Raw genomic sequence first — 18,473 nt, 5'->3', positions numbered from 1 at the left:
AAAAGAATGTAAGCTCAGGACAACCAATCCCATCCTCTTTACTCCCTCCAGTATATTAAGAAAAACAATGTATAAATATCAGATGCCAAATAAATACTACTGAAAAAAGTACTTTTTTTGAAATAAAGAGAAATTCTACCACGAGAATTTGTTTTTGATACAGTTTTCCCACACAAACTTCTGGATCAGCATACCAATAAAAATCAGCACTGCATCTTGGAATACTCAGGCAAAACTAATCAAATGGGAATCTTAAAATGCTTCATTCATCTTCTGAAATAGAAAATAAACAGACATTTGTTTCACTGCTTAAGATTTCCTATATTTTTTCTAAGGTAATAGTTTAGAAAGTACCACTTAGTTTCTCCCAACTTTTAGTTCCCATATTAGACCAACCCAAGGAATAATTTTTCTACTTTAAAAGTTTTTTCAGGTCAACATTCTGGGATCTAAAACTTAGTGTTGTTTCCTATTGGATCAAATTTCCTTAATAAACAAAGGAAAAGTTCAAGTTTAGAGTCAAAATCTCAAAATACATTACAAATATTGAGAGTTTCCAAAAGGATGTGTCAACCTATTCAACAGGTTGTGTCAACAGAGGACAAATGAGAGCATAAAAGATTTCTATTACATCATAGAATAAGAGAAAAAAAGTTAAAATCAAAGATCATTTCTCTCCCTCTCATCTTTCTTGTGAGGACCCTTCCCAAAGGTATTTCTTCTAGCACAGAAAAAGCAAAAAATCACAACCTACCATCTGAAGATATTAAGGTACCTCTTACTACTAAGAAAATCTATTAACATATGAGCTCAAAATTCCAACTACTGAAGAAAAATAAAGCTAAAGGGAAAAAATACATATACTAATATAAAATAGAATCTGTATAGAACTCTATTGTAACACACAATAGAATCTGTATAGAAGTCTTTTGTAACACACAATAGAATTTTAATAGCATTTATTCCATTTGTCAGTTAATACAGACATGCTTCAGGAAAGACTGTACATAGGATAAAAAACTATACTACTCAAAACTTGTTTTCAACACTATCCACTCTAGGATAGGAATCACAGGAGCCGAATCAGGTTTGTGGAAAAAAATAACAAATTTGTGTCTCTCAAAAATGTGATATTACAAAACATGTATTTGGTCTTCAACCCTGTTTCCTGGCATACAACTCCCAAAATCATAAGAATCTCCAAAATGACGCCTTTCTGTATATTAATAATTGATTGATGGCTGGCAGCCTCTAGGCAGCTTTAGTATGGGGGTTGGTCACCAGAAAGACCAAGTCATGATTAGAGGGCTGGAACCTTCAGTCTCATCCCCTAACCTCTGGAGAGAGGAGATGGGCTGACAGTCAAGTTGATCACCAGTGGCCAGTGGTTTAATGAATCATGCCTATGTAATGAAGTCTCCAAAAAAATCCAAAGGGATTGGGCTCAAAATGCTTCCAGATAGCTGAACACATAGCAGATCCTGGAGGGTGACACACCTAGGAAGGGCATAGACGCTCCCTGCCCCTCTTCCATACCTTGCCCTATGCACCTTTTCATCTGTATCCTTTATAATATACACGTAAACACGTTTCCCTGAGTTATGTAAACTGCTCTAGCAAATTAAACCCAAAGACAGGGTTGGTGGGAACTCCAACTTAAAGCCAGTCAGCCTTCTGGCTGAAGTCCACAGGCCTGTACTGGTGGGGGGCATGGTAGAGGGTAGTTTTGGGGACTGAGCAGTTAACCTGTGGGAGCACTCAACCTGTGGGAGAGTGTCAGAAATGAATTAAAGGACACCTAGCTGGTGTCCGTAGCAGAAATGATTGTTGGTGAGGAGAAATCTCCATCAATGGATCTTCTGTGTTGATTGGTGTTGCTGAAAGAACAGGAAAAAGCACACTGAATGTTGTTTTTTCCATGCTCTCTCATTAAATTTTAGGTATGCTGTCAAGTCTCTTTTTCTGTGACTTTCCTCCTGACATCTCTCCTTCTGTACATGATCCTCCGAGTTTCATTCTTAAACTCTGCTTTCCACTTTCTAGAAATGTCATCCAAAGCTAGGTTTCAACTTTATTATTTTGGAACCACTGACCCACTAGATTTTTCTTTTTTTTTTTTTTTTTTTTGAGACGGAGTCTCGCACCGTCGCCCAGGCTGGGGGGCAATGGTGCGATCTCAGCTCACTGCAAGCTCACGCCATTCTCCTGCCTCAGCCTCCTGAGTAGCTGGGACTACAGGTGCCCGCCACCGTGCCCGGCTAATTTTTTGTATTTTTTAGTAGAGACGGGGTTTCACCGTGGTCTCGATCTCCTGACCTTGTGATCCGCCCGCCTCGGCCTCCCAAAGTGCTGGGATTACAGGCGTGAGCCACCGCGCCCGGTTAGATATTTCTTTCTCAACTAAATTTCAGAATCCATTTCAATGGGCCTCCTGGGCATACCTAACTAAACGCCACCCACTGTTGCCTCAGTTGAGCATGTTTAAAAAAAAAAAAAAAGACAGGCACGGTGGTTCACGCCTATAATCCCAGCACTTTGGAAGGCTGAGGTGGGCAGGATCACCTGAGGTCAGGAGTTTGAGACTAGCCTGGCCAAAATGGTGAAACCCTGTCTCTATTAAAAATACAAAAAAATTAGCGGGACGTAGTGGTGCACACCTGTAGTCCCAGCTACTCAGGAGGCTGAGGTTGCAGTGAACCAAGATTGTGCCATTGCACTCCAGCCTGGGCGACAGGAGCGAAACTCAGTCCAAAAAAAAAAAGATAAAAAGGCCAGGCACAGTGGCTCACACTTGTAATCTCAGCACTTTGGGAGGCCGAGGTGGGTAGATCACCTGAGGTCAGGAGTTTGAGACCAGCCTGGCCAACCTGGTGAAACACCGTCTCTACTAAAAATACAAAAATTAGCTAGGCATGGTGGTGGCCTCCTGTAATCCCAGCTACTTGGGAGGCCGAGGAAGGGGAGTCACTTGAACCCAGAAGGCGAGGTTGCAGTGAGCTGAGATTGCACCATTGCTCTCCAGCCTGGGTGACAAGGGCAAAACTCCATCTCAAAAACAAAACACAAAACAGAGAATGTATTTTTATTCACAGAAATGTTTCAGCACCTATATTCCCCATTGTGATCATTAAATTTTATGTCAACCTGGTGAGGCAATGGTTCCAAGCTGTTTGGGCAAAAAATAGTCTACACATTGCTGAAGATATTTTGCATATTGATTAGCATCTAATCAGCTGACCTTAAGTAAAGGAAATTACCCTCCATAATGTGGAGGGGCTACATCCAATCAGTTGAAGGTCTTGCTAAAAAGCAAAAACTGAGGAGGAACTCTTCCTCAAGACTCAGGACTTATAGACTCACAGAAATGCTATCCGAGTTGCCAGTTTGCTGTTCTGCCCAAAAATTTCAGACCCAAGACTGCAACACCAAGCCCTGTCCGAGTTTACAGACTGCTGCTTACTCTACAGATTTTGAACTTAGCAACTCCGCAATCACATGAGCCAACCGCTTAAAATACATTTATAATTAAAAATATACATATATATATATATATATATATATATATTATTAAGTCTATTTCTCTGGAGAACCCTGACTGATATACCTATTCTTACTAAGGCACTCAATTCAGAAAACTGGGCATCAATTTTCATTTCCATCCTTCTTTCACTGTTTACACAAAGTTAATTCTATCTTCTAAATATTAAAATCACCTGCACTTTACTTTTTTTTTTTTTTTGAGATGGCGTCTCCATCTGTCACCTAGGCTGGAGTACAGTGATGGGATCCTGGCTCACTGCAACCTCTGCCTCCCAGATTCAAGCAATTCTCCTGCCTCAGCCTCCTGATTAGCTGGGACTACAGGCATGTGCCACCACACCCAGCTAATTTTTGTATTTTTAATAGAGACTGGGTTTCGCCATGTTGGCAAGGCTGGTCTTGAACTCCTGACCTCAAGTGATACTCCTGCCTTGGCCTCCGAAAGTGCTAGGATTACAGGTATGAGCCACCATGCCTGGCCCACTTTACTCTTATCTCCAGTATATTCAACTTATGACACTTGGACTATTATAAAAGCCCCCAAATAAATCTGCCCTCTGTCACTTCCAATTTTCTAAACACATTATACTTTTTCATGTTTCCTGTTGCTTGGAATATATACCCCAAACACTTACCTATTTAGTAAACTCTGAGTTCAAATGGTTTTGTGTGTGTGTGTGTTTTAGAGATGAGGTCTTGCTCTGCACCAAGCCTGCAGTGACACAATTGCAGCCTCCAATCTTGGGCTCAAATAATCCTCCCACCTCGGCCTCCCAAGTAGCTGAGACTACAGGTATGTACCACCATGTCCCGTTAATTTTTTCCTCTTTTTTTAAGAGGCAGGTTCTCACTGTTGCCCAGGCTGGTCTCAAACTCCTGGCCTCAAGCAAAATTCTCCTGCCTCAGTCTCCCGAATAGCTGGGATTATAGGCATAGGCCATGGCTCAGGAGTTAATGCATTCGTTAAGTAACACATCCTCTGGAAGAATGACTTTAAGGACTCAGGGAAAACTTAACAGATGTGCTAACATTTGTACCTAAGTCATTATCATAGTATATAATTAAGGTTTATTTTTAAAAACTGGGGTCTGCCAGTGCTATAAGATGAATTCTTAAAGTCTGTGTTTAAACATCTATTTGTTATAAAGACAATTTCTCTTTTACAGTTTAAGTCATGATTGAAAGCATGTTCAACAAATACGCATGTTTAGGTGATGTGAGTTTATAAAACGCCATTTTCCTTACCAAATCTTTTTTTTTTTTTTTTTTTTTGAGACAGGGTCTTACTCTGACACCCAGGTTGGAGAGCGATGGTGTGATCTCGGCTTACTGCAACCTCCGCCTCCTGGGTTCAAGTGATTCTCCCACCTCAGCCTCCTGAGTAGCTGGGACCACAGGCACGCACCGCTACACCCAGCTATTTTTTGTATTTTTTGGTAGAGACAGGGTTTCTTCATGTTGCTCAGGCCGGTCTCAAACTCCTGACCCCAAATGATCCACCTGCCTCAGCCTCTCAAAGTGTTGGGATTACAGGCGTGAGCCACCACATCTGACCTATAAAGCACTTTCTACATATATTTCGTCACTTAATCTGTATATAATAATGTGAGGAACACAGGTTTCTATTATCCCAATTTAAAGAAAGACCAGCCCAAGATATCACAATATACCCAAGACTGGAATCAAGATTTTCTATTTCTCTATGTTTTTTTTTCTACAAAGAAATCACAACCATCAAAGCTAATTTGGATAAAGAAAATAAATTCACATACTGAGTAATTATATGTACCAAACACAATATGAGATGGTTTATTTTTATCATTTAATCCTCACAACCATCTCTCTGCAGTGTGTTATGGTCTTCATTTGGCAGTGACGCTGTTTTAGCAGAGAGGTTAGATAACTTGTTTAAAGTCACAATTAGAAAGTGGTAGGGGTCAGGCACAGTGACTCACACCTGTAATCCTAGTACTTTGGGAGTCTGAAGCAAAAGGACTGCTTGAGGCCAGGAGTATGAGACCAGCCTGGGCAACACAGTAGGACCTCATCTCTACAAAAAATAAACACTTTAGGAAGCTGAGGTAGGAGGACAGGAGTTCAACACTAGCCTGGGCAACATAGCAGGGTCTCATCTCCACAAAAAGTGGGGAAAAAAAAAAAAAAATTAGCTGGGTATGTTGGCACAGGCCTATGGTCTCAGCTACTAAGGAGGCTGAGGCAGGGTGTTCACTTGAGTCTAGAAGTTCAAGGCTGCAGCGAGCTATGATCACATACTACTCTACTTCAGCCTGGGTGACAAAGCAAAACCCTGCCTTTAAAAAAAAAAAGAAAAGCCGGGCGCGGTGGCTCACGCCTGTAATCCCAGCACTTTGGGAGGCCGAGGCGGGCGGATCACAAGGTCAAGAGATCGAGACCACGGTGAAACCCCGTCTCTACTAAAAATACAAAAAAATTAGCCGGGCGCGGTTGTGGGCGCCTGTAGTCCCATCTACTCGGGAGGCTGAGGCAGGAGAATGGCGTGAACCCGGGAGGCGGAGCTTGCAGTGAGCCGAGATCGCGCCACTGCACTCCAGCCTGGGCGACAGAGCGAGACTCCGTCTCAAAAAAAAAAAAAAAAAAAAAAAAAAAAAAAAAGTTTCTCTGGAATCCAAACAACATTTCTCTTTTTCTTTTTCTTTTTTTTTTTTTTTGAGACGGAGTCTCGTTCTGTTGCCCAGGCTAGAGCATAGTGGCGCAATCTTGGCTCACTGCAACCTCCGCCTGCTGGGTTCAAACAATTCTCCTGCCTCAGCCTCCCGAGTAGCTGGGATTACAGGCATGTGCCACTACGCCCGGCTAATTTTTGTATTTTTAGTAGACATGGGTTTTCACCATGTTGGCCAGGCTGGTCTCGAACTCCTGGCCTTAGGTGATCCACCCACAAAGTGTTAGGATTACAGGCATGAGCCACCATGCCCAGCCTCCAAACATTTCTAATGATTTCACTTAACAGAAGAAACTTACATCAAGTTATTTCTGGAACATGGTACAGAAAACAGTTCCTAGGTTTAATGCACAGTACAGTTCAAAGTCCCAAAGTTTCATATTTAACATGATAAATGTCTGGCCTTCTGTCTAAATTTTCTTCCCAGATATTACTTTGAAAAAGGAGTTAGAAAGCTATTCATTTACTCTCAAGCCCAAGGCTTTACAGATATGGCTAACTAAATCACATGTCAAAGGAATAAACTAACAACTGAGAACTCCAAAGCCTCAGGGAAGAATTCCAAGGTTGCTATTTGGGCAAACCTGCCTGACTTTTCCAAATACAGTTTTCTGATAAAGTAGGAAAAATTCAAATACTCCTCAAAATTGGAGAGCACAGTAAGAAATGGTCTGATCTTATATAGCAATTCTATATTCCATTTTAGAGATCTTATTTCTAAATTTATAGGAACATGAGGCCAAAAGCTAGTTATCAAAAGGAAAAAAAGGAAATGTAAGAAACTGAATACAGAATAAAAGCATTTAAGAAAGGAACAGGTTTGAATCTTCTTTGTCACAACTTGATATACACTTTTGAAATAAAAGGTATTAAAATTAATCAGGCATGTAAATGTTTAAGCAGATTTTTGTTTTGCCAGCTCATCAATTCACAAATTAGTACACATTTCCTAAGAATCCAGTAGACTCCTTCAGACATGGCTCAGATAACAGACAGATAAAAAATACAGAGATTACCAAAATTAGTCTGTAAACTCCATGAAGAAAGAACCCATAACTATTTTATTCCCTGATGTTACCCCCAATGGGAAATGCATAACCTGATATGTAACACTGAGAAGTCATGGAATAGAACATATTTTAATAATCTGCTTTATCAAGTTGTAAGAGTATCAAAAAATCATAGCTATTTTAATATTAAATACCAAATGAGAGTCCCCATAAGATTTTTTTTTTTTTTTTTTGAGGTGGAGTCTTGCTCTTTCACTCAGATTTGAGTGCAGTGGCGCAATCTAAGCTCACTGCAACCTCTGCCTCCAGGGTTCACGCAACTCTCCTGCCTCAGCCCCCAGAGTAGCTGAGATTACAGGCGCGCACTACCACACCTGGCTAATTTTTGTATTTTTAGTAGAGATGGGGTTTTGCCATTTTGGTCAGGCTGGTCTCAAACCCCTGACCTCAAGTGATTCACCTGCCTTGGCCTCCCAAAGTGCTGGGATTATAGGTGTGAGCCACCGCACCTGGCCCCCATAAGATCTAAATGTAGCTATCCAAAATTCCTAATTAATGTTTTCGGATTCTCTTAAAAAAAAAAAAAAAAGGAGATCAAGCGTGTGCTTACTTCCCATTTTGATCATAAAACTGATCCAGAAATAATTAGCTTTGTTAACAAAGTTAGAAGAAAAAACAAAAACATAATTTCAGAAAGAAGGAAAAAAGATATAAACAGATGGGTTCCATGCAGACCAGCCTCTAGAGGAGTAGAGCTGGCTAGCTCTGTGGCTTTTGTCCTCCAAGCCAATTTTGAGAGGGGAAAAAAACACACTGGAAAAGAAAACATTAAAAATAACACCACGGCAGGCCGGGCACGGTGGCTCAAGCCTATAATCCCAGCACTTTGGGAGGCCGAGACGGGCAGATCACGAGGTCAGGAGATTGAGACCATCCTGGCTAACAAGGTGAAACCCCGTCTCTACTAAAAAATACAAAAAACTAGCTGGGCGAGGTGGCGGCGCCTGTAGTCCCAGCTACTCGGGAGGCTGAGGCAGGAGAATGGTGTGAACCCGGGAGGCGGAGCTTGCAGTGAGCTGAGATCCGGCCACTGCACTCCTGCCTGGGCCACAGAGCGAGACCCCATCTCAAAAACAAAAAACAAAAAACACCATGGCATTAGTTACCATGAAGCCAGAGAGTCATTGCTTTCCTGCAAATCTAACATGTACACGGATACATATGGCATATAAATCTAAAATGTATTATGTACAGATAATTTTGGAGGCACTATCTTATTTCTTAACAATCCCTAATATGATAACCAGAAAATTCCAAGAGACAATTAAGAGATAATTTCCAACATCTGTACGTAATCTCCCTACTCAACCTCTCTTGAAACAACCGCACATATCAGCACAGCTAACATTTAAAAATACTTTTTTCACTATCACACTCTCCTCTTCCCTCAGATTCTAATAATATATTACAATTTTCTTTTTTCTTTTTTCTTTTTTTGAGATAGAGTCTTGCTCTATTGCCCAGGCTGGAGTTGCAGTGGTAAAATTTTGACTCACCACAAACTCCACCTCCCAGGTTCAAGCGATTCTTGTGCCTCAGCCTCCCAAGTAGCTGTGACTACAGGCATGCGTCACCATGCCCAGCTAATTTTTATATTTTTCACAGAGACGGGGTTTCACCATATTGGCCAGGCTGGTTTCGAACTCCCGACCTCAAGTGATTCACCTGCCTCAGCCTCCCAAAGTGCTGGAATTACAGGTGTGAGCCACTGTGCCACGCCACATAATTACAATCTCTAGAGGCTCTTTTCTCATATGCTTGTGACTTAATCCCACTTGCAGAATACTTTGTCAACTAATCTGCCATAAAACAAAGTCTTTCTATGAATGTATATCACTAAAGTGCCCCCAAAACAGCTGTCAGCAAGCAACATACAATAACACTCACCCTCCTTACTTTATGTTTGGTTCTCTCTCTTCACATGTGGTTCGTGGGTACAGAAGTTCTTCCTCCACCCATTTTCACTCAGTTTATGTCTCTAGGCCTGCTCCCCAGAGGAAGATGATAAAAGCTACTCCTGCTTCCCAAAGCGTGGAACAACTGGCTCTGCTCTGTCCCCTTTCCCCAGCCCCTACCAGTGTCCATGGTTGGTCAGTCTTTCAGCTCATAGAGAGGGGAGCTTTGAGAAATACATCTAGTGACTTACCCCAGCAGCAAATCCCAGGTGGATACAAATGGTGAAAAGGGTAATTGGGAGATATTTTAAAAGAGATGTTTCTCCATGTGCCACAACAAACCAATGCCTGAAGCTGGGTTCGTGTTCACTGGTCAAATAATGTCCACTGTAGTGTGTTTCTTCACAGTATGACTGAGAAGGGGTGGAAGATTTAGAAGAGTTTACTGGTAATTTCCCTCTGGAGAGGAAAAGGGGCCTGAATGAGAAGGGAAAAAAGAAGGGGCTAATTTCTTGTTACTCTCCCTGCTACTCCTAGATGCTACTACTGACAAAAGTGTATTAAATAGGGACGCTAAGGAAACATGGGCAAAATAAGAAAGCTATCCACTAGAAACTAAGGTAAGTAGAATTTTAGCTGGTAGCCAATGGGCTAAAGGTCAAATGCTCGGTTCCTTACCCCCTGCGGGGGGCAAGGCAGGAAGAGAAAAGCGGCTCTTGACTGAGTGGAGGATTCTATGTGACTGAATTTGCTGTTCCCCTTCTTGGCTCTGTTCTCAGAATCACAGACTGCCCCCCTCCCTGACAAGCGGACTCCAGCACCTGGTAGGGGTAAGAGAAGACAAGAGAGAAAAAAGGGAGACAGAGAAAGATAAAAAACATCAACAGCCATGTTGCCAAACTAAACAACTAAATCAATGACATGAAAGAAAGAAATTAACAGCAATAACTAAGATAGAAAGGAATAAAATAGGATTATCTCAAGACAAAATAGGTCTCCTCCCCTTTGACACACTAACCAAATAATACAGTAACCATTGGAAAAGAAATTTAACTATGATTACTTTTAAAATTAGAGGTTTACATACTAAAATTTAGGAAATACGTGTTAAATCTCCACGACTGGAATTTCAGAGTGTTTTATTCCAAATGAATATCTTAAAAGTATTCTGATAATTGCTTTTAAGAAATCATTTTTTAAAATAGAAGAAATGACCTTTAAGCTACCCAATGTTGTGAAAGTAACAAAACTGAGATTTTAAAACATTTAAATTTAAATGGTTATAGTTAAGAACACCCATAAATATAATGAACATATCAAGCCCACAAAAAAAGAAAAATCTTCATAGTAGGCTGCCCATATACTTTCTATACCGATTTAGAGTTGAGCCTAACTCCACAAAGATGTGGTAACAATATATATAACTAATGGGAAAATGACAGCATACTGAAAGAATTTACATAGCAGTTGCATTGAGCACGGTTAGTGTAATAACCCCACTCACAGAACAGAATTACCACCCCATCGCTATTCGCAAACACAAATGGAATAAAATAGTGGAATTACAAATGTGTGATCAGAGATAACGATATATCAAGGGCAGATTGAAATGATTACCACTCTGGTTTGGGCTTTTTTTTTTTTTTTTTTTTTTGGTGGGGGTGAGGAGTGTAATATGTACATCATCCTCAAATTTTTAAAGAATCAAAACTAGACAAGCAATTATTTGGTCATCCCCTTCTCATTCAGAGGACTGTCAACGGAAAACGTGGAATGACTGTCACACTCTAAAATTTACACGTAAGGAGGAAAACGTGGAATCGAAAACAGGCGCTGCGGGACCGCAACACACGATCCTCGTCCCGCGGTCGCTCCATAGAATTTGTGGGAATGAGGGGCGGGTGTGTGTGGGGGAGTCGTCGCCGCAATCCCGAGGACACATCGGCAGCCCGCGGGTCCGACTCCAGCCGGCGTTCCCGGGGTTACCACACCCCCTCGCCGGCGGGGACACCACACTCCTTACACGCCCGAGGTCACCGCCCCCAAGACACGGCTCGCCCAGTCTCACGCACACGCCACGGGCCGGCGCCTCCCGGCACACGCGCGAACGCCGGGCCCCGCCTCGCTCCCCACCGACTCCGCGGAGCGGCGACCACCGGCCTCCACTAGCCCCGTCCCCTCCCCGGCCCAGCCCCCGCCAGTGGGGGGATCCATTCCGCTGAACTCGCCCACTCGGGAGGGCGCGCCTTCGCCTCACTGCTCTACACCCGGGGGCAGCAGCGGTCGTACCGCTCACCTGGCTCGGGGGCTCCTCCCTCGCTCTCGGCCGACGGAGCCGGGCTGGGGCCTTCGAGGAAGCGCGGGCCGCCGGGCGGCTGGAAGTGAGGGGAAGGAGAGGAGGGGGAGGGGGTCGGGGTACCGGGAGCCGCCTCCTTTCTCCTCCGCCGACCGCGGCTCCCGCAGCCAGGCCGGGCGTCCTCGCACACTAGCCCAGTTTCTCACAGCCTCGCGGCCCGTCAGCCTCTCCCTCACCCCACTCCCACACACTCTCACTCCCACACACTCACACCCGGCCGCTCCTCGTTCCCTCACTCGCCTGCCGCGCGCGCGCGCGCGACCCCGCTCACACACAGCGCGCGCGACGCCGGCGGAGACCGCCCCGCTCCCCGAGACCGAGCGCCGCCCGCCCGCCTGCAGAGGACCGGCGCGCGCCCGGGCCCCGCCCTCCTGGCGCGGCGGCGCGGCGGCGCGGCGGGCGGGGGGCGGCGGCCCGAGGAGCTGGGGGCCGGGCCAGCGCGCCGAGCACTGCCGAGCGGATCTGACACCTGCGTGGAGACCCGCCCTCCCAGCTCCTCGCCCGCACCGGAGCCATCGCTGGCCTCGGGGGAAGAGAGGCGATGGATCGCGCGCGGGGAGCGAAAAGGGAGCGCGAGGGCGCTCCGAGGACGCGCCTCCCCACCCGCCCCCAAACCGTCTTCACTGAGAAAGGGAAACGGATGGGGGGTGGGGGCGAGGTTTGTTCCCAACTCGAAACCGCGAGATTAGTCCCTTCCGTTGTACGCCCTCCCCGCCCTCACATTCCCTGCTCAGGCCCCTTATGTCTGCGCCTGGAGCCACGACGCGAGCCCCCGAGCCCCTCGGGCGCAGGGTCCTGTCCGCATCCCCACGCCTCCCGCCCAGCCCTTCCGCCGGCCGCCGCCCGGAGTCCCCGCTTACGGTGGTTCCTCCCTCCGGTAGGCAAAGATATGGAAACAAAGATCATTCATACCTAGAAGGTCTTTATCCGTGACCGGAGTAGAGACAGTATCTCTGTATATTGAGAGGCAAATTTAAAACCACATGATAAATTTCCTGGCTGAAGCGGGCTTGGAGATAGAGGCGGGGTGGATAGCGCCAGCTCTGTCCCCTAGAAACCAGCGTAAACCTTGGACAAGTTAGTTGCTACGCTTCCTCAGAGCCTTTGTTGTGAAAAGATAAAAGTACAGTCCGGAGTCGTTGTGAGAATGAAATGAGATATTTTAAGGGCATTTTGTAAATTCTAAAACTATGTATAAAAAATAAAATTATAGCCCAAAGGAGGCTAAGAATATGAATGTTCAACTACGCTATTCCTTTTTCTTAAGGAAAAAAAAAAAACAAACACCAAGGGCGACCGACGACCTCCAGGTTTACATGGAAGATTCACTTCCAAATAATGTCAGTCACCAGAGACACCAGGTGTGAGGTACAGTAGTGTGCTCACCAGTTTGCCTTCTTGTTGGTCTCAGCCCTGTCTCAGTGACCTCAGCCAACAACTTTTCACTACTCCACTCTCAGTCAATCGCCAATATAATTTCATTTTCTGCTTTTAACGAAATTTTGACAAATTTATTTCAGCGTCTTGAGAGTCCTTTAAGAAATGTAGCATAACCCGGGATGGTAACTTCTGGATCCAGATGGCCCAGATTGGATTTATGGTTCTGCTACCCATGTGATCCTCTGCAGTAACTTAACCTCTCTGTATATCTGATGAGCTGTAAAAGTGAGGATAAAAATAGTTACCTACTTCATGGAGTTGTCATAGGAGTAAATGAGTTAATAAGTATATAATATTTAACACCTGACACAGATCAAGTGCTGTTCAAAGTGTTTAGTGTTATTGTAATGTTACATCAGTGAGTAACCTAGGATAGGCGTCTAGTTTTACAAAATTTAGAGGAACAAACGCCCTATAAGATAGATACACTATCTTGAGAACGAAGGGGATAAGGTCTACAGAACTAAAATGTTGCTATTTACTTCCACTCTGATATTCAGCCCCCTGGGACATAAAGTATATTCAACTCAAAAACCAAGAGAAGCATTATGTGATCAAGGAAAGCTTGAGCACAGAGAGACTAACACTGAAAATCTGGCAAAATAGACATAGTGAAATTGACACAGGGAAAAAATTGTACAGAGGATCAATAATAATATTTAAGCTATTCCTTCAGTCCCACTCTTAAGGAATCCAATTTGTGGTAACTGCATCTCCAGAAAAAGTGGGTTGTACTGGTGAAACTGTGGATAGGAAGTATGACTATTAACTCACTTGACTATTAACACTTAAAAGTTGTTATTCAGGGCCAGGCACAGTGGCTTACGCCTGTAATCCCAGCACTTTGGGAGGCTGAGGCAGGTGGATCACCTGAGGTCGGGAGTTTGAGACCAGCCTGACCAACATAGAGAAACCTTGTCTCTCCTAAACATACAAAATTAGCCAGGCGTGATGGCCCATGCCTGTAATCCCACCTACTCGGGAGGCTGAGGCAGGAGAATCACTTGAACCTAGGAGGTGGAGGTTTCAGGCTGAGATCATGCCATTGCACTCCAGCCTGAGCAACAAGAGCGAAACTCTGTCTCGAAAAAAAGTTGTTATTCAATGTATTGCTACTGTGTGCCATACACATTCTGAGATATTTGCATGTATATAACAACGTTGCTTTTGACTTAAGCTAACAGGGAGTAAAACAAAGCTCAGGAGGGTATTTATAAAAACAAAGCCAATGATAAGGCTTAAACAGATTACCATTATCGTGATATTGTTAAGATAATGTTTACGTAATGATCAAATTCATACATCATACTTTTTGTATGAAGTAATAAGGGGACAAAAATTATTTATACCATTTCCATATTGGAAACCCAAGGTTCAGAAAGGCTGTACGTATATTCAGTCATAATCTTTGAGCATTCATGGTTGATATGTTTAGGCAGCTATGGACTCACATCTCCTTTGGGTAGCAACACTTGCTCAAAAATACTGTAAGTAGTTGTTCTTGGCATAATCATGCACAACTCATTTTTAACTAGTGAATTAATATTTTTTAGGAAGTTCGGGGGTGGGGGGGAGGGGGGTCAGTTGAATCCCCTGGGAAGACATACTGTAAGTAACCTAGCATGTCTGGAGTCAGATCAATCTGATTTGAAATCCTAGCTGTATTTACTAGCAGCATGAGATCGTTGCTTAACTTCCATAAACCTCAGTTTTCTCATCAATAAAATGAAGATCATATTAGCACCACTTTATTAAGATAGAAGGATGAATGAGGTAACTCAAACATAATGCATAACATACTAAGTCTCAATGAATGTTAGCTATTATTATTCAAGACTAATTGATACCAAAACAGTCAAATAGCAAAGAGAAATTATACAATGTTCAGATATGTGTGATAATCATATAAATAGTCATATTTACTGCATATCCCTATGAGTGTGAGAACAACTCTATGGATGAGTAATGTCTTTGAGATGAAATTAGGGTTCATCCTTTGCCTGCGCCAAAACACTTCCAGATTTTTGCTCTTATTCCTAGACACATGAGAATCAACAGGAGGGACCCGACAGGGTGGCTCATGCCTGTAATTCCAGCACTTTGGGAGGCCGAGGCAGGTGGATCACCTGAGGTCAGGAGTTTGAGACCAGCCTGGCCCACATGGTGAAACTCTGTCTCTACTAAAAATACAAAAATTAGCCGGGCGTGGTGGCAGGTGCCTGTAATCCCAGCTACTGGGGAGGCTGAAGTGGGAGAATCGCTTGAACCTGGGGGTAGAAGTTGCAGCGAGCCAACATCGGGCCACTGCACTCCAGCCTGCGCAACAGATGGGTACTCTGTCTCAAAAAAAAAAAAAAAAAAAAAAAATCAACAGGAGGCCGGGTGTGATGGCTCACACCTGTAATTCCAACACTTTTGGAGGCTGAGACAAGAGGATCGCTTGAGTACAGGAGTCCAAGACCAGCCTGGGCAACACGGGGATAGGCTGTCTCTATGTTTATTGTTTTTTGTTTTGTTTTGTTTTGCTTTTTTGAGACGGAGTCTCGCTCTGTCAGCCTGGCTGGAGTACAGTGGCAACATCTCGGCTCACTGCAACCTCCACCTCCCAGGTTCAAGTGATTCTCCTGCCTCAGCCTCCTGATCAGCTGGGATTACAGGCGCCCAGCTAATTTTTGTATTTTTAGTAGAAACTTGGGGTTTCGCCATGTTGGCCAGGCTGACCTTGAACTCCTGACCTCAAGTGATCCGCTCACCTGAATCTCCCAAAGTGCTGGGATTGTAGGCATGAGCCGCCTCACCTGGCCCCTATCTCTATTTTTTAAAAAAGAAAATAGAATCAACAGGAGAGCTTCCAAAAACTGATTAAATCAGCATTGGCGTCCAGGCACCAATATTTTTTCAGAGCCCTCCAGGGGATTTTAATACACAGACAGGGTAAAGACCAAGTTTATAGAACAGAGATGTTAGAATTAACTATTTGGTTGTGCTGAAATACACATGTTATCTAGCCATTTCAGCTAGTCGGTCGGATTAGCTGATTAGAATATAACTAAATTTTCAGTACAGGCCAGGTGTGGTGGCTCACGCATGTAATCCTAGCATTTTGGGAGGCTGAGGTGGGCGGATCACCTAAGGTCAGGAGTTCAAGACCAGCCTGGTCTAACATGGTGAAACCCCATCTATATTAAAAATACAAAAATTAGCTGGGCGTGGTGGTGGGCACCTGAAATCCCACCTACTCAGGAGGCTGAGGCAAGAGAATCACTTGAACCTGGGAGGCAGAGGTTGCCGTGAGCTGAGATAGTGCCACTGTACTCCAGCCTGGGCGACAGAACGAGACTCCATCTCAAAAGAAAGAAAGAAAAAAAGTTGCAATACAAAGCATTTTAAAGTTTTTGGTGGGATAATATGAAGATACTGGGGTCAAGGCCTATAAAAGTGAGGGTTTAACGAAAACAAAATCTCCCCTAACAGAGTTACCCAGGTCCAGTCAACCCCATGTCTCTGATTCTACTTGAGTACATAGGTATACATCTACATCAGTCAGAAAAACATAATTTACAAATGAAATAACAATAAATGGTTTGTCTATTGCAGGTCAAGCAAAAACCTTTAAGTGCCCTGTACACATGATCTGTTGCAAATCATTCCCCCCTGAGTTTGAAGACAAGGCAACTAGCGGGGATCTGCTCAAAACTAACGGCCTCGAAGTAGTAAAGAGAATTGTAAACAAGAATTTCATCTTTGAGATGGTTATCCTCAGGACCTAAAATAGTGTTCTTTGTGAAATATCTAACATTATTACTGCAAAATTCATGTGACTGGAGAAAAGGTGGTTGGTGTCTAATGTCAGAACCTTCACTAGCAAATAAGGAACAGTAGCGGCAGCTGCAGTAAATCTAGCTCTCCCCACTGCTTCCTCTCCTGGAGCCAGCCGGCTAGAACCAGCCTGACAACAGTCTGCAGTAGAATAGCTAAACACTGATCTAGGCTTTCTCCACCCACATCCCTCCTCCTTTTCCCTGCTCCATCTCAGCATATTAAACTGAGCTGTCTCTCTAACTACGCTAAGAAAATGCAGATGCCAGACACAAAGGGAGGAAAGACCATACATTGACTGAATCATAGAAGAGAAAGAATGGGTGGAAAGAAAAGACAGTCTTGGCAAGAAACATGATGTGGGTTTCCCCCTACTTCTTTAATTGTATGTGGTTAAGATTTTTTTTTCCCCTCTACCACATAGACATTACCTGGAATGCTTATTTAAAATGCAGATTCCTTGACCTCTGCCTCTGACCTCAATCAGCCTGTGTACCTGCATTTCTTGAGCAACTCAAAGTGTCTAAAATCGGCCGTTTATCTGCATTTGGAATAAGCATACTAAATGATCCTTAGACACATGAAAGTTTGAGCACAGCGTCTTAGAGACCAAAATAACCATTTGTAAAATGCTCTTTATTTAAAGCCCTCAACGTTTATAAACTCATTGTAGCCTCAGGGAACATTGGAAGGTTGAGCAAATATTGTTAGTGCTCTCTGACTGAAGAGAAAATGAGGCAATGAAATTAAATCGTTGGCAGCAATTGCCCAGTCCTGATTTCCCTGTCTTTGGGAGGATCTTAGAAGTATAACAAACTGGGAAGAATGGAAGAAGAAAAAATGAGATAAGAAACTATGGAAAGGCACCTTAGAAGTGTTCTCATCTAAAGAATAGAGGAAGCATCAAATATTAAAGAAAAAAAAAAAAAACCCTCTCTTGGTGCAGGGAAACATGACTGAATTTGTAGGTAATGCACTCCAGCCTGGGGGACAGAGCAAGACTCAGTCTCAAAAAAATGTAGACTTAGGCATGAGGATCACACCATAGAAATACTTGAAACACATAGTTACATCACTGTCCCCAGTCTCATAATAAACCTATCATATCTTAGAACATGGAAAGTTCTAACCCTACTGGGTTTGGATTATCTTATTTTTTGTTTTGTTTTGTTTTTTGAGACGGAGTTTCGCTTTGCCGCCAGTCTGGAGTGGAATGGTACAATCTCGGCTCACTGCAACCTCTGCCTCCCGGGTTCAAGTGATTCTCCTGCCTCAGCCTCCCAAGTAGCTGGGATCACAGGCACACACCACCACACCCAGCTCATTTTTGTATTTTTAGTAGAGAGGGGTTTTCACCATGTTGGCCAGGATGGTCTCGATCTGTTGACCTCATGATCCACCTGCCTTGGTCCTCCAAAGTGCTGGGATTACAGGCGTGAGCCACTGCACCTGGCCTGGAGTATCTTCTTTTTACAGATGAGCAAACGGAGACACAGTGAGGTTAAGTAACTTGTCCAAAGTCACTCAGCTAGCAAAATAGCAGAGCCAATATTTGAATCCAGGTAGCAAAGTACATGCTCTTAACTGCTTTGTCAAACACTTTTTGTAATCCCTCGGAAGACTATAAAAAGGATTGTCTGCAGTTTCCC

The 18,473-nt window shown here is 43.7% G+C and overlaps 1 protein-coding gene and 1 long non-coding RNA gene across 12 annotated transcripts in view; one reads left to right on the top strand and one right to left on the bottom strand.

Moving 5' to 3' along the window:
- Nucleotides 1–12,596, bottom strand: part of LOC105499881 (ribosomal modification protein rimK like family member B) — an 89,179-nt gene extending 76,583 nt beyond the window's left edge. For 3 of the 11 annotated variants that reach the window (XR_011609362.1, XR_011609365.1, XR_011609363.1), the window contains exons 1-2: nt 11,506–11,839; nt 9,202–10,030 (exon numbers count right to left, since the gene is read on the bottom strand). The gene's annotated coding sequence lies outside the window, so the exon portion shown is untranslated. Of the gene's footprint in view, nt 1–194; nt 268–9,201; nt 10,031–11,505; nt 11,841–12,477 lie in introns of those variants that run through there. The other 8 variants (XR_011609366.1, XR_011609364.1, XM_071072216.1 and 5 more) reach the window with 7 other exon arrangements.
- A 241-nt stretch (nt 12,597–12,837) lies between these two features.
- LOC139356879 (uncharacterized) lies at nt 12,838–13,258 on the top strand. The gene is made up of 2 exons (XR_011609369.1): nt 12,838–12,933; nt 13,086–13,258. It is a non-coding gene; the product is annotated as an uncharacterized lncRNA (long non-coding RNA).
- The last annotated feature ends 5,215 nt before the right edge of the window (nt 13,259–18,473 follow it).

The sequence above is a fragment of the Macaca nemestrina genome, chromosome 10 (genome assembly GCF_043159975.1).
Source record: "Macaca nemestrina isolate mMacNem1 chromosome 10, mMacNem.hap1, whole genome shotgun sequence".
Classification (NCBI taxonomy): domain Eukaryota; kingdom Metazoa; phylum Chordata; class Mammalia; order Primates; family Cercopithecidae; genus Macaca; species Macaca nemestrina.
Note: the sequence above shows the minus strand (reverse complement) of the source record. Positions and strands in the feature narration are given on the sequence as shown.